The following is a 17,344-nucleotide window of genomic DNA, read 5'->3' as shown; positions in this document are numbered from 1 at the left end:
GTAAATTAGTTCACATGGCATATTTGGACTTAGCCAAAGCTTTCAATACCATTCCACACTCAGGAATCATTTACAGGCTAATCCAATAAAATGTAAACCCCTATGTTATCTGTTGAACAGCAAAATGGCTCACCAATAGAATCCAGTCTGTTAGTATTACAGGCACATTCTGGTTACCAGCACTGTCTACAGGGATTGGTGCTGGAGCAACACTTCTTTGGCATCTACTTTTCTGATATTAAAGAAGGCACTAAAGATCTATGGTTAGTGAAGTTTGCTGATACCTTAAATAACCTACATATTCTTCATGAGGGCTTAATTCATGCTAATGGGTGGTGCTTGGAATTCAGCCTCAGAGTAAATGCCAAAAAATGCAGCAATGTGTCCTTTGGCAAACACGGGGACTCTTGCTCCTTTCACATAAAAAACAACCACCCCCCCAAAAAAAAATGACTCCACTATTAGGGACTTTGGCACCTTCATTGACAATGAATTATCCTTTGACCACCATGTGATAACTCATGTTAGGAAATCCTTTTATATAGCCAGACCGATCCCCAGGAGCATATCTTCTACATCTAACAAATCATTATCTCCTCCCTACTCCTCTGTTTTCATAGGTTCATAGGTTGTTGTTACTAGGCTAGCAACCACTAGTGCCCTTACAAGCCTAACCACACACTCCAAACCATTTGGGACTCAAGTATCATACTGGGGGCACATTAGTAGGCAGGTAGCTAAGGATTTGTAGAGGGGTGTTAACTGGAATAATACTTTTCTTATTGATAGCCTCTGTCCCTAAGGGATACAGAGGCCGGAGCAGGGAAAATTTACAATTTCTCATCCAATTGTCAAGGTTTTGTTTGAAGAGAGTTAGGGATGAACTCTGTCTTAAATGGATGGGGAGCCTATTCCATAGTGCAGGGATCCTTTGAGTCACATATCTGTCTCTCCAGCACATTCTGTTTATGTCATAAGTGAAGTTCAGATCCCTGAATCTAGTAGTTCTGATGCTGTTTGTTTTGCATATGTGCTACAGGTCCATCAGGGCTGGGACTGAGGAAGCCCTGTAAGCCAGGCATAAATCCCCTCTCAGCAGTCTGTAGGAGACTAAATACAGAGACATAACCTTTAGGTGATCAATGTAGGATGGGGTATTCATGCCCTGAATTCTCTTGGTGAGAAACTTTTGTGGGCATTCCATCTGTTGCAAGTGTCTGGTTAGATATATGCCAAAGGGAGCATCGTATTTAATGATAGGTCTGATAAAGGCCAAGTAAAGTCTTGCTATAACTTCCTTGGACCTGGATGCCTTACAGTTACCTATAAGTTGAGTGACATAGAATGATTTTCTTGTTATCTTAGCTACATGTTGATCAAAGGCCAGATTGCTGTCTACATATGTTCCCAAATCCATTACTATTAAATCAACTCTTTGGGGCATTTTATCACTGAAATAATTAACTTGGGTTGACAGTTTTCTAAAGGGCATTATAATGCATTTTTTGAACTGGGTTTTAGGACATGGCTTTGACACCAGTCATTTGCCTGAGTTAAACCTAGTTGAAAGATGTTGTCTTGAGGCAATCCATAATAATTCCCACTTTACAGTCACCGACAGACTTGATGAACCAGAGGCTTTTAACGTTAGCCTTGACTTCCAAGAAGTAGATGCCAAGCAGGAGAGGTTCCACCAGGTAGCCCTGGGTACTCCGCTGGTGACCGGTCTCTTAGTGGAGGTGGCCTGATTTCTTGGGTCTTGTCTATGAGCCAGCTGGTAATCCAGTGAGTTAAGTAAGGGTATACTTTTATTTATTTATTTATTTTACATTTGTTTACCGGGATAGTCCAACTGGATACATGTCCATTTTCAGAGGATGCCTGGGGAGAAAAGCTCCACAAGCTTTTGGTTTACACCAAACTCAAGGAGCTTGTCAACAATGCCTGAGTGGGGTATTGTATCAAATGCCTTAGCCAGGTCAAGATACACAGTATCCACTATTTTACCATCATTCACTGCCTTGGTGATCCTCTCAAAGAAGTTCTAGGTTAAGTAGACATGACCTTCCCTTAAGAAAGCCAAATAGGATAGGTCAAGTGTCAGTAAATTGCAAATTTCCTTATTTATCATTTCCATGATAATTTGTTCCATGGCTTTGCAAACTAGACTTGTTAGACTGATGGGTCTGTAGTTCCCTGGGTCAGTTGATACTCTGCTGTTGTGGAGGAGAATGAGTGAATGTTCAGCCCTCCAGTCACTTGGAACACAGCCTGTTTCAAGGGTATAGTAAAAGAGTGCCTCAAGTGGTCCTGATAGGTCATGTTTAGGCTGTTCAGCAGGCAACTGAGGATGTTGTCAGGACCTACTGAGGCAGTATTCTTGGCTTTAGTAAGTGCTGCCAGCACCTGGTTCCTGTTGATAGCCTGGGGAAGTATGTTGGAGGGGATTTCACCTGGTGGAGCTCTGGGGGGGGGGGCTGGGAGGGTGAAGTTTGAACTGAATTTATCAGCCGGTAGATTTGCTATGTCACCCTGACTGGTTTAGGTTGTACTGTTCACCACCAGTTCAGCACACTGTTGTGTGTTACCTCTAAGGTCTCGGGTGTAACTGAAGGAGTCCTTGTGGTTGTGTTAAACATGTGAGACTATCCTCACCTAATAATTAGTCTTGTTGGACTTAATTAGCTCTCTTAGTTTCTTAGTTGTTTAAGGGAGCACTTCTCTTTTAGGGAGTTGCTTTTCCTGATTTTGGTCAAGAGTTTTCTTCTTTTATTATATACCCTGATTAAGTGAGAATTCCGCCAGTTGGGTTTGTTTTTAGTGTTTCTTTTGGGTTTATTTCTGGTAGGTACAGCAGCCTCTATGCAACCATTCACAAGTTTGTATAGTGACTCTGTGAATAATTCTGCATAGGTAGATGTGATCTTGGGGTTGGGGAAGCCTTGAATTTTAGCAAGTGTAACTTAATAGGATGTGGTTTGCCTTTGAATAGTTCCTAACTGTTACTGGTTTGTCTGTGCTGTTATTGGTTTTCATAGGTTCATAGGTTTTTACCAGGTTAACAACCACAAGGACCTTTTTAAACCTAGCCAAGCATCACAAATCTCTGACAAGTGCTTGTACCTCTGATAAGTGTAAGCAAGGGCTTTGGAGATGAAACATTTACAAGCAGGGGTCTGAGAGATGAACCATTTACAGGTTGCCTGTGTCCTTTTGAGGCATAGGTGCCAAACAAGGGATGAATTTCCTGTTCCCTATCCAATGTCCAAGTTACACTTCAATTGGGTTAGGGAGAAACTCTGCTTCACATGGATGGGGAGCCTGTTCCAGAGATGGGGTAGTCTCTGGGATACATGCCTGTTTCTCCCGCAGGTCCTATTTACATTATTTTAAGTCTTTTGAATAGGTAATTCTGGTGCTGTTTGTTTTATGGATATGCAGGAGGTCCATCAGACAATCTGACAATGCCTTGTATGCCAGGCATAGATCTCTCCTCAACAGCATGTAGGAGACAGAATGCAGAGATAGTGCCTTGAGGTGATCATGCATGGAAGGAACTGCTGCTTTTGCACTTCTGGAGTACTTTCTACAGCTTTAAACCAAGTGTCAGTCACAGCACAAATGTCTATATTCTCCAGAGTGAGGGGGTTTGAAGGGTGTAGAATTTTTTGTTTAGGCTCCGAGCATTGAGCAGTAACACCTTAAGGTTGCTTGTAGACTTTTTCACTATATTGGTAATTTTGTCTTTTTGGCATAGCCTAAAAAGGCTCTAATGGGGTAGATAAAGTTTTAGCCAGTATCCAAAAGTCTATGGGAGAAAGATGCAATGCATCCTTAGCAAAGCAAAGTGATCTTTTGACCATGTTTTCCCATGCTGACAGATAATAGATTCCTCTGGTGTGATACCAGAAACCAAGCCAATTATTAAAATCAACCATTTTATGTTAAAACTGTGGCATCATTCTTGGTGAAGGTAGAATGCTGTTCAATACAAGGCACATAACTATCTGTGACAGAATCTGAGAATCCATTATGTCTCTTTTGGGTCTATATTATTCAAACGAAAACTGCATTGCGCGAATCCCATTTGAGTGACACAAAATGAGCGAATGTCGCAAATATCGAATCTCATCAATAAAAAAACTAACAGATGAAAACTGTCACTAATTGTTTTATGCAGGGGGACAAGCCCCCTGCACACCCCACACCCCTGCTACTTAAATATGCCAACTCTGAGATTGCACTCCATTGAAGTAAAGGGAAGAATTCCCTACAGCGATCTCCATTCACTCTTGCTATATTTGCGACATATGCTCATTTTGTATCGCTCAAACGGGATTCGCACAATGCAGTTTTCATTTGAATAATATAGACCCGTCTCTTTTCATAGTCCAGTGAGATATGTCTTGGGTCATTTACATCCACATGGACTATGACAGAATCATATTGGCACATGGGGTACAGTGAGTGTGTGTGTGATATTGCGGATCTTGGTTCCAGAGAGGCAACTAACATTTATCTTCTCCTTGTCCAGCCTGGTGAATGAGGACATCTGTGTGTTGCACAATGGATTCCCCAATGACAACAGTATTAGGTATAGTGCATGCTTGCCTTATGGGCTTTGCACTTGGGGACCCTTGGATGTAAGCTTATGTGAGATGTTCGGTGTTGCTTTTGATGTGTGCATTACTGATTGCTGAGGAGCAGTGCTACCATTGTTTACTTTGGAGGTCTTTGAGATTTAGGAAGGCTTCTTTTAAGCACCTCAGCATAGGACAATCTGTGTGTGTGTCATGAACAGTAAGTGCGAGGGATGTAGTGTGGGTATTCCTGACAACCTTGTCTATATGCTAGATTTTTGCCTTCAAGGAAGTTGTGTATTTACATCTCTCACATACCATGTTATTTTCTTTAATGATTAACTGCCTGTCTGAGAACATGATACAATTGCTACATTGCCTTAGGATGTCCATATATACCAAGCTGGCCACAGAGATGTTTGGAAATAGCCAGTCCATGTTGTCTGGTCCTGTAATAAGCCTGGCTGTTTAGGATTAAGGATTGGGTTTAAGAGGGGTCTCCTAGAGTAGTTTCTGGGGATAAGAGCAATATATTATAAAATTCTAGGCTATGGTAATGCTATTCAGTGCACAAGCTAGCTACTCCAAGCTTATTTCCCCATCAGAAAAATTAGAGTTAAATCTAAGTATGATCCCTGGATTACCAAAGATAGTCCCTCCCTCATGCAGAAAAGGGACAGCGCCTGGAAATCCTGGAATAGGCACAAAACTACCACAAATCCCCAGCTCTATAGACAACTTAGAAAACATGCTTAAAAACAAATCCACCTTGACAAAAAAACTTTTTACCTCAACCATCAAAAAACCCTCAATCCAACCCCAAACAATTCTGGTCCACTATCAACAAAATTCTTTACCCTGGTAACCCCTCCCCCCAGTACGCTTCCTAACACATTGTCTCTTGAGACAGCCACTCTTCTTAACTCCTTCTTCATTAACTCCATACAGAACTTACTTAAACCCCATACCAATCTTATTACTGACACCCCTCCCACACCCCCTCATTCCACTCCTTTCTCCATTAAACCCATCCCCACCTCAACTATCCAATTCTTTCTCAATAAACTTAAACCTTGTTCCCTCTCTGCAGACAACCTTCCACCTTACTATCTTATGTTAGCAGGTTCCTCTATTGCCTACCTAGTTTCTGTACTGATCAATCGCTCAGTAACAGAAGGTTTTGTCCTTGTTGTCTGGCAAAAATTCTACATCTTGCCCCTGCACAAAGGAGGAAACTCCACTAACCCTTCAAATTTTAGGCCCATCGCTATTCTTTCCCCCCTTTCTAAAATTCTTGAAAAGTGTATACACAGACAGCTCATTTCTTATCTCACCCATGAGAACCTCCTCACCCCCACACAACATTGATTCAGACCTCATTATAGCACCACTACTGCCCTTATATCTTTCACTCAAGCAATCTCCTCATCTCTTGATAACAAATTAGTCTCCTGCCTGTTCCTTGACCTCTCTAAAGCCTTTGATACTGTATGTTATAAGCTCCTTCTCTCCAAACCAGCCTCCCTTAACCTTTGTAACACCTCTCTCAGCTGGTTTTCTAGTTATCTATCTGATCGGCTACAATCTGTTAAATGGCTCTCTTCTACCTCCCCTTTTCACTCTGTTTAAACCGGTGTGTCACAAGGCTCCATCCTTGGGCCCCTCTTACTCAACATCTTTACTAATAACCTCTACCTTTCCTGTCCTCTCTCCACTCTGATTCAGTATGCAGATGACTCTATGATCATCTCCACATTTGATAAACTACCTCACCTACTCACTCTTACTCAAGAATCTCTACATTCTGTTGAAAAATGGCTCTTTGCTAATCAATTACATCTTAACCCTAACAAAACTAAACTTCTACTCTTCCTGCCTAAATCTCTCCAACATCTCAAAACCTCCTTCTCCATCTCCTCTGTAAATAACACTCCCATCAACGTTGAATCACACACTAAAATCCTTGGGATTTAAGTTGACGATGAACTTAAATTCGACCTTCACATGTATGTGTAACTGTGTAAAAAAAACTCACCAAAACGTGGACTGCTGTACAGGAATAAAAAATTCCTAACTCCTGAATCCAAATTGCCCTTAGCTCAAGCATACCTTCTTCCCACCCTTATGTACACTACCCCATTATTCACCCAACTACAAAAGAATCTGACTACCAAGCTTGAACACACTTACAATAAAATAGCTTGATTCGCCAGTAATCTCCCTTATCGAACACACAACTGTCTTGCCCTAAAAAACTCCACTAGCTTAAACTCCAACACCAAATCCTCCTACCACAGCTCTTTCTGACCCACTCTATCCTTTACCATCCTCTTGTTTGTCCATCTCTGACTAATATTATCTCCCCCTATATCCCTAACCACAGTCTATGTAGCTCAGACCAACTCCTATTGTCTATCTCCAAACCTAACAAATCCATTGGTAAGATACTCTATAGCCACTCTGTCACCTATGCCTGGAACAACTTCCTCTACATTTGCGCACAATTGATAATACTCACAGCTTTAAAATAGCTTTAAAAGATTATCTGCATACCTCTTGGATCTGCTCCTGCAATGACCCCACTTGAAGACCCCCTTCCCGCCTTTCTTTCAACAGCTAAGGTCCCTTCTTCTTTTTTTTTACCTCAGCTATGCATTTTAACTCAGTTTACTGATTAATCTTCCTTCACATCACACTTCCCTCCTCTCAATCTCCTCCACTTCTTTTACCCCGTCCCTATGACCTCTTAAGGTTTTATATTGCAATTGCTGTCACGCTGAATGTTACAAATTGTTTTAAATCAGTGACTTTCTTTTTTAGTGTAATATGTTCCTATGATTTACTTGTATGTTCTTTACCATTTTTTATGTATTTCTTACTTCCTTTGTATAAAGACCAATTGTTCTCCTACTTTATTTTTTTGTATTTATCAATGTATTGATTATTATGTAATTGGAGCTTTTCTCCTCGGGTCTCTGCTGAAAAAGGACATCTTGCCCAGTCAGACTAACCCAGTTAACACATGTAAAATAAATAAAAATAAAATAAAATAAATAATTTCTGCACAATGTCATATTGTTAACAAGTTTTGGATCTAATCCTAACTTTATAGGTAAATTTTACTCTCTAGGCATTTGCTACTATACAGGGCACTGCTAACCACTGCGGCCCAGTGGAAAGCTCCACGCAGAGAAAAAAAACTAGAAAACCAAGTCCTATGCCCTCTAGCCAATAAATAACCAAATTTTGAGCTTCCTCTAGTACTTCCCAGCTCAGAGAGTCCAGGTAACACCTTTTGCCACATGGTTTCTGACCCTGGAAACTGTTTATGTAAAAGCACAGCAAAGGCAGTTCTCAAGTGCAGATTAAACAACAAACAAGTATGAAACAACTAAGCCCCTGGCTAATTCTCCCTTCTGCAAAGAGATTTGGAGGCACACAGCCTAGAAAAGCCAACAAACAGAGAAATTACTATTTTTGCAATAAAATTAAATAAATGCTTTAAAAATGCTGAAAAAGAATAGAGCTCATTGTATAAAGCAAGTACAAGTGTAGTTATTCACGGAGATATTTCTATCTGAACTTGGATGGTTCTGGATGCAGTTGAAACACTGGAAAAGTGTTGCAGAGTTCCCAGTAAGTGAACAAAAAGCTTTGCATCTTGTCTGATTTATAGCAGAAAAAATGCATGAAAACTGGCCCCTATGCCCTTTAGCCAATAAACAAGCACACTTTGAGCTTCTCCAGTGCTCCCCAACTCACAGGTACCAGGAAAACACCTTCTGCCACAAGGTGTCTAACCCTGCAATATGTTAATGTAAAAGCAAAGCAAAAACAGCTCTCAAGTGCAGATTAAACAAAAAACAAACTACCAACTGTCTGACAAATAGTAGATTATAATGTCCCTTTGGTGTGTACTTTGATAGGTATATGAACCCAAACACCTTAAAGGATTGTCACCCTTTTCCATTTCCTACCAACTACTGACATCAGATCTTTGCCTTGTCTACAAAGCCTTGAAAGATCTAGTCCCTTGTAAATTCATACACATAAAAAACTAATACCACCATAAACATCCACTCAAGAGGCCTAAACTTCCACTAACAATAAATTGGACTTTGTGGTGGAATATATATATTTCACAGATAATACTTCTTTTATGGAGGTTAAGCAGAGTAGTTCCATAATGTTTTAAGCATAACTTAGATGACTGAGTGGGTAATCATCACCTCTGCTGTGACCCATTACCTTAAGAAATGGGGCTACAACAAAGTTTGGATCTTATTTAATTCATGTCATAAAATGGGTGGGATTCCTGGCTAGGCTACTAATGACCCACTGGCCCAACAGCCTAGTATGAACCTATGAATGGTGAATTTTAATTTTTAGGTTTAGAGAGCCATAAGTTAAGTATAATGGCCATGTTCTGCAGCATCACATAAGTCCTGAGTTGTTTTTTGAGGTGTTGATTCTGAAAAGCATTCAGATTTGTAGAGAATAACATCTTCATGAGAGCTCTGGGAACAAGGTTCATACAACATAGTTACTGGATGTTTTAGGTAAGAGTGTGTTTTTATTTTGCTAGGTTGTTATTCACCCTGTGATTTATCACTGATTTCAGCTCTTATATTGTGTGCACACGCTGAGGAAACAATAAGTAGGAATTGTATGTTTAGTATGGCGTTTCTTGCTGTATCTTATGCTTAAGTATTGTAATACTTTATGTTCTTAATATTATTTATAACTTTTGTTATTGAATGACTGATTTTGTTCATCAATTTTTAGTTTTTTTTTTTTTACGGTAGTTTGGGTTGGGCCATTATTTACTTTTGTGGACAGAGATTGGTGTCAGAACCATGGCCTGAAGCTTGACGCCAAAAATGCGTTATCATCCCCTTTGCAAAAAACTCAGTTCCCATGAATTACCATGTTGATGGGAGCCCACTGAACAAGAAGGGGCCATAAAAGAGATCTGGGCACCCAGGCTGATAGCCACCTCACCTTCGACCACCACATTGCCACTGTGGTCAGAAAGTCCTTCTATGTGGCACATCTTATAACCAAAGGTTTCGCATCAGGAAGAAAGAGGTCATCATCCCTCTGTACTCGTTCCCTCATTAGACCAATCATCGAATAGAAAGCTGCATTTGGCATGTACCTGACCAGACACCTACAACAGCTGGAAAGGCCACAAAAGTACCTCACAAAAAGGATCCTAGGCCTTCAACACATGTCCTACAAGGACAGACTCAAGAAACTTCAGCTGTTCTCAGTCTCTTATCATCTACTTAGAGTGGTCTCTGCTTGACTTACAAAGCCATTTCAGACCCAGCCCTACTTGAAATGCTACACCTAAAGCAGAGCACCTCACTAGCCCTCTTCAGGAGAAATCTTGATGAGTGGATGGGTAACAGAAAGTTCACTCCAGGGATCATTCCAGTTGTACTACTGGATATGGGCACTGTGAAGTAGCATCGGGTGGCACGGTGCCTGGGCAATTTCTTTTGGGCTAGGCTTGTAAAGGCTCCAGGACCATTAGCTTAGTACACACCTATGAACCTATTTACAGTTCTACTTATTTTCACTTCTGTTCTACATTATTAAATTAAATATGCTATAGCTGGTTAGAACTTTCTGATGCCCTCTTGTTTAAGGCTTTAGGATAACTTTTCATGTAGATCAGATGAACCTTTGCTTAGAGATATATATGTATACAGTGAGAAAGAATTTGTGTGTGCATCTGTGTTTAAAGACTTTGCATATGTCTGCACACCTGCACACCTATTGGAATGTATAGCTTCAACTGTAACACAGAGATTCAATTGCCAGAAGATCACTTCAGCAAGAACAAGTCATTAAATCAGTAAAATGATTAGTACCTTGATGCCACAAATAGAAAAAAAATGATATTTGCAGGGGAGCAAGTCCCACTACAGTCCTTCCTACCACCAAAATGTGTGTGTGTGTGTGTGTGTGTGTGTGTGCGTGTGTGTGTGTGTGTGTGTGTGTGTGTGTGTGTGTGTGTGTGTGTGTGTGTGTGTGTGTGTGTGTGTGTGTGTGTGTGTGTGTGTGTGTGTGTGTGTGTGTGTGTGTGTGTGGGTGTGTGTGTGTGTGTGTGTGTGTGTGTGTGTGTGTGTGTGTGTGTGTGTGTGTGTGTGTGTGTGTGTGTGTGTGTGTGAGTGTTTGTGTGTGTGCGTGTGTGTGCGTGTGTGCGTATGTGTGCGTATGTGTGCGTGTGTGTATGCATGTGTCTCTGTGTGTGTGTGTGTGTGTGTGTGTGTGTGTGTGTGTGTGTGTGTGTGTGTGTGTACGTGTGTGCTGTTGTGTGCGTGTGTGTGTATTCAGTTTAGGTGTTGACAGCTCATAATGTAGATAGTTGAAAAGGTGGACAGTTCAGAATGTAGACAGAGGTAAGTGGGTTGATGGAAGGGGTAGGGATGTGCTTGTGAGAGTTTTGGTGGGTTAGGGTTAGATTAAAGCTAATGTAAGGGAATAGCTTTGTGACGTGCAAGTTTTTGGTGCCTGACTTGAGTATTGGTAGTGTTACCAAAAGTGTTTTTCTAAGGTAAGGTGCAGGGTTAAGGTTATGGTTCGCATACATTAGAAAGGTAGATGGGGGGTGGAAACACAAGCTGTGTCTTACAGTATTCCTTTGGTTTAGCATTTTTGTTTGTTTTAAAACTAAATATACAAGAACTAAACAGTATTCTAAAACATAGTAACTGGAAACCACTACAAACCCTAAATCTAGACCAAGCCGTTGACTACTTCAACAATATTCTCATCAATATCCTTGACAGACTCGCACCAGTTAAGAAAATAAAAGCCAAGTCAAACTATGCACCATGGCTAACTAGGGAAACTAGAGCCCTTCTAAAGTCAAGGGATAAGGCTTGGAGAATTTGGAAGAAATATAATACTAGCCTAGCCAAACAAAGTTACCTACAACTTAGAAATCAGGCCAAGAGACAAACTAAACCCGATAGACAAAATTACTTCCTCAATATCCAAAACAAACATTCAAAAGATCCCCAAAAGTTTTGGCATGCCATTAACTCTCTCCTAAAACCAGGTAAAACTACCACTTCCACTCCTAACTCCACGAATGACAACAAGGACATTGCCTCCCAATACATTCACCACTTTACAGAATCCATCTTAACACTATCCTCCCAACTATCCAAAAACAGCCCTACATATAACCCAACCAAATGCCCTGACAGCATCCCATTCTTTATGCTCTCATCCGTTCTCACCTCAACAGTTAAAAAAAACTCCTAAAACTGAAATCTCCCACCCTTGCTGCTGACAATCTACCAGCCAACTTCCTAAAAATAACTGCTGAATCCTTAACCTACCCTATTTCTAGTCTTATCAATCGCTCCATACAAGAAGCATATGTCCCACAGATATGGAAGGTATCATACATTATTCCACTTCATAAAGGTGGAAACTCTTATGACTACTCAAATTATCACCCCATTGCCATTCTATCCCCCTTATCTAAAATACTAGAGAAATGTATACATTCTCAGGTAACACAATTCCTAAACTCACACCATCTCATCTCTCCCACACAGCATGGCTTCCGACAACACCATAGCACAACCACCTCTCTGCTTTCTTTCACCAATCTAATCAACCAACATAGAAATAATAGTAACTTTGTATCTGCAATATTTGTAGATCTCTCCAAAGCATTTGACAAGGTTTCACATTCCTTACTACTAGACACCCTGAAATCCCTATCCTTTGTCCTTCCGCTATAGCCTGGTTTAAAAGCTATCTGTCAAACAGGCAACAATCTGTCCAGTGGTAAAGTGCACTATCCCCCTTACTCCCAACTACCATAGGTGTACCACAAGGGTCCATATTAGGCCCACTTCTTTTCTCCATATTTACCAATAATCTCCATACCACCACACAGCATGCTTCACTTATACAATACGCTGATGATTCAACTCTTATCTGTTCAGCTCCATCACTTCCCACCCTACAACAACTCATCCAGGAATCCTTTAGCTCTATGGAAAGTTGGATAACTCAGTTCTATCTTATCCTAAACCGTAATAAAACCAAATTACTACTTTTCACCCCCCAACAAAACCATTTCCACCCCTCTATCCTTCACTATCCTTCACTATCACTTCCAAAAAAGCACTATTATCTCTCTGTCTGACCATTCCAAACTCCTAGGGATTGAAACTGATAAAAATCTACACTTTGACATCCACATTTCACAGACTATCAAAAAAGTCCATAAAAAATGGGAACACTATATAGGCACAGAAAATCCCTCTCGAAACAAGCACGGATTACCCTAGCCCAAACTCACCTCTTGTCTACCCTAATGTATGCTGCTCCAGTTCTTACCCAGCTTAAAAAACTTGACCTTGCCAGACTTGAATCATGTTATAATAAAATCGCCAAGTTTGCAAACAACTCCACCTTTAGAACCCACCACTGCCAGGCTCTAAGGGAGCTGCAATGGCTGGAACTTCCCCAGCTACTAACCTATCACCAATTAGTCATTGCCTACAATGTAGTAACACATCTAGAAAAAAACCCTGCACTAGGCCAGCTTCTCACCCACCATAATACAAATCGTCCTCTCCAATCTTCCGACAAACCCCTCCTCTGTATCTCTAGGGCTAACAATACTGCAGGAAAAGCACTGTTCTCCCACTCCAGATCTAGAACCTGGAATAATCTCCCTCCTGCTCTGATTCCTGCCTCTACCTCTTCTCACTTTAAAGACTCACTTAGAACACACTTAAAGAATAAGTGGCTATGCCCATGTATTACATAAGTCCTCAAATTATTCCACTTATATACCTCACTTCCTAATATACCTATTGTAATATATATTACAGTCTAGGTCTTCTCCTAATGCTGATTAAATTTGTATACTTATTTTGTTATTAACCACGTGTAACTATTTTTTTCTGTATATGTAGGTCTTATGTTTTCTGCTGTATACTGTATTTTAACATATTATTTATTTATTTTATTTATTTATTTTACATTTGTTGACCGGGATAGTCCGACTAGATATATGTCCATTTTCAGCGGAGGCCCGGGGAGAAAAGCTCCAAGATAATAATACACATTGAACATTTAGTAAATGTTAGTTTCAAGCAGATTACAGTCATAAGCAATACCAGCATTTAGCACATATAGTACTAACTTATTATAAAACACTTTACAAACCATAACATTATTTTCAAAGTCAAACATACATAACATTACATTCAGGTTTAAGACACATTGAGCGACAGTTATACAATGACCCTTCCTGAAATGGTGTGGTAGAAAAAATTTAGAATCAATTGAAGTTAAGGCACCTAAGTAATAAAGAGGTCACTAGTCGGGGTTAGTGCAAGGACATAACCAATGATTTTTGAAGTATTTCTTGAGTTTGTTTTTGAATTGAGTTAGTGAGGGTTCAAGGGTCAAGTCATCTGGGAGTTTGTTCCATGTTTTTCTAACAGAGTTGACAAACAGATAGTCCCCAGCTGAATAGTTGGATTTGTATGTTTGAACTAGGAGTCTAGTGGATGATTGCAGTGGCCAGGTGCTGGTGTAGGGGCTGATAATATATTTTAGTGCAGGTGTATTTTCTCTTTGGTAAAGGACTGTATGTGCTACTATTAGCTGGTTGAACTGCAGTAGGCTAGGCAGTTCAAGCCATCCTAGGTGATTTAGGTTGTGACAGTGGTGTGTCCGGTAGGCTGTGCCAGTAGAAAATCTGGTAATGTGGGTATAGCAGGATGATAGTTTATTAAGATTTGTTTTGTTTAAGTTGAAGAATAGAGGTGAGGCGTAGAGAAGAGATGATAATAGATGGGAACGGGCAATTGCAGTTCTAGCAAGTGGGGTAAGGAAACGTTTGATTCTGTAAAGAGAGCCAAGTTTTTTATTAATGGTTTTAATAGTTTGATTGATATGCACATCAAACTTCAGGTTGTTATCAACTATGACACCCAGTAGTTTAGTTTGGGCTTCTGGGTAGATGATAGTGCCATTGTTAGCAGTTATGTTGAAGGATGGCAAAGGGGACCTGCATGTGGAGGGGAAGAGGAGCAGTTTAGTTTTGTTGGGGTTTAGGATTAGATGTTGATTGGAGAGCCATTTTTCCACTGTAATGAAGGTATTTTGGGTTAATGTGAATAAAGTAGCTGGTGAGGTGTCAGAACAAATCAAGGTGGAGTCATCCGCATATTGAATGCCGGTAGCATTTGGGATGACTGAATGAAGGTCGTTGATAAAGATGGAGAAAAGAAGGGGTCCTAGTATCAAGCCCTGGGGGACTCCTAATGTGATGGGTAGGTGAGATGATTGCTTGTTCTGCCATAGGACTGCCTGTTGCCTGCCCTGCAGGTAGGATTCAAACCATTGGAGTGCATGGTTGTTTAAGGAGAAGGCCTTCAAGGTATTTATAAGCATTTTGTGGTCAACCATGTCAAAAGCCTTGGATAGATCTAGAAGGAATGCTGAGGATAGTTTGTTATTATTGCAATTGCAGTTAATGACGTTAGATAAAGAGAGGAGGGCAGAAGTAGTACTGTGGTGTGGCTTAAAGACATGCTGAAAGTTGGACAACATCTTGTTCTGTGTGAGGTAGTGCATGAGCTGTATGTGTCCACACTTCTCCATAATTTTAGCTAGAGGTGACAGAATAGCTATGGGTCTAAAGTTTGATGCTTCAGTGGAACTGCCTCCTTTATGCAGAGGTATGACTTGGGAGATTTTCCATATAGTGGGTACAGTAGCTTCAGATATAGCTCTGTTGATCAAGATTGAGATGGGGTATGCTATGGTGTCAGCAGCCTTTTGCAGATAATCTGCTGGGAGGAGGTTGGCAGCCAGGGTGGTGGGTCTTAGTTTCTTAAGTACAGCATAAATAAGTTGAGTAGGAACCAGTTGGAATGTAAAGTATGTTTGGGTACTGGATGTGACTGCATTAGAATTAGAGCCATTGGGAGAGAGTTGACTGGCTAGAGACTAGATAGTCTCTGTGAAGAAGCTGTTGAAGATATTAACAATGCCTACTGGGGATTTTGAAACTGAGGAGGGTGGAGTGGCGATTTTGACTGGGTGGAGTAGTTTATTTATTCCTTCCCAGAACTTTTGAGGTTTGTTTTGGTGTTTTTGCAGTAGATGGTAGTAGTAGCTCTTTTTGTCTAAGGTTATGGAATTTTTGGTGCCATTCCTTAGCTGTCTGAATCTTAGTTGATCAAGTGGGGCTTTTGTTTTTCGGTAGGTGACCCATGCTTTGTTTCTGAGTGAAATTTTGGTTTTGGTATCTTTAGAAAGCCATGGTGTGATATTAACTTTGGTTTTAATAGAGTGGCTGGGTGCATGGGAGCTAAGAATAGCAAGGAATTTGGTGTTAAAGTATGCTACTGCTTCATCTAGGGGGAGAGATTTTTGTACTGACCAGTTGCATGCCTTAAGTTCATTTTGAAACTTGGTGAGAATAAAATTCTTGTTGTTTCTTAATGCCCTATAGGTGTGTTGGTAGGAGCAGTCTACTTACGTCATCAGGCAAAGTGCCTGATTTATATGATTGAAGATGGGTATTGACAAGTATCCAGTCTAGGGTACTTTCCCTGTTATTGGGTTTTCCTGTCCTGGTCAGGGAGGTTATGATTTGAGTAAATTCATAGAGGTTTATGTGGGTTGTGGGGGTTTCACAAGAGCAAGTGTTCCAGTCAATGTTGAAATCCCCAAGAACAATTGTTTCTTGGGGTAGTTATTGGATAACCCATATAAGATGTCTTCTAAGGTTTCTGTGTTCCTCCCTGGGAGAATGTAGAAACAGACAATGTTTACATTTTTGTTTTTATTAATTTGTAGTTTTGAGATATGAATTTCAGAATTATTGAACTGGGTGGTTGTTGGGTGTCTATGCTGACAGGTAGGGTAGACTTGTAAAGTATGGCTACCCCACCACCCTTTCTGGTGGTATGGTCTAGTCAAAACATACTATACCCTGGTGGCAGAATCTCATGGTCCTTGGTGGCAGGCTTTAGCCATGTTTCTGTTAGGCATACTATATCTGAGGAATGAACAGCTAAGAGGGCATGCAGGTGCTGAGTTTTGTTATTTATGCTCCTAATGTTTAGATGGCAGGCCAGCAGTGAGTTAGGAGGTCTATTTGTTGGAGCTATGGTGGTAGGGGATATAGTAGGGGGATTAGGGCCAACAGGTGGGGATGGACCAGGGTTTGGGTGGATGTCGCCATCCTTTGTGAGGTTGTAGTGTATCCCGAGTATGAATTTTAAGATTTTGAATTAAGTTTTGTAATAGTGTCTAGTTTTAGGACTAATGTAGCAGCAACAGGGGTGGAAGGGATTTGGGGGCAGTGTGGGGTGCAAAGCGAGCCCGAGCGAAGCAAGGGCAAGTGGAGAAGGGATGAACTAATACCTGTACTAAGTTGTAGCAGTTTAACCTGTTTGAGAAAAGGGGGGGGTGGGGGAAAGAGAAGACAGGAGGAGTGGTTAGTTATCCTGGTTGACTCAAGACACCACACCAGAAGTAAATTTAATGTAAGGGTCAAAAATCTGCACTCAGCACTTTAATGTTACTTGCACTCAGCACTTTAATTTTACTTATGTTTAACAGGAAAGACAGACTAACAGTATACAAGTTTGATGATTTTTACAAGGGTTACTTGTTCAAATGTCAGCGAAGTAAGTAAAACTTTCAACAGGAATCTATGTCTGAGTGTTAGAAAGCCAGAAAGGTACAAGGTATACCTG

Source organism: Protopterus annectens, chromosome 7.part0 (assembly GCF_019279795.1).
Source record: "Protopterus annectens isolate FY-2018-M chromosome 7.part0, PAN1.0, whole genome shotgun sequence".
Taxonomy (NCBI): Eukaryota; Metazoa; Chordata; order Ceratodontiformes; family Protopteridae; genus Protopterus; species Protopterus annectens.
The sequence above is the reverse complement of the archived record's forward strand: the minus strand, read 5'-3'. Positions refer to the sequence as shown.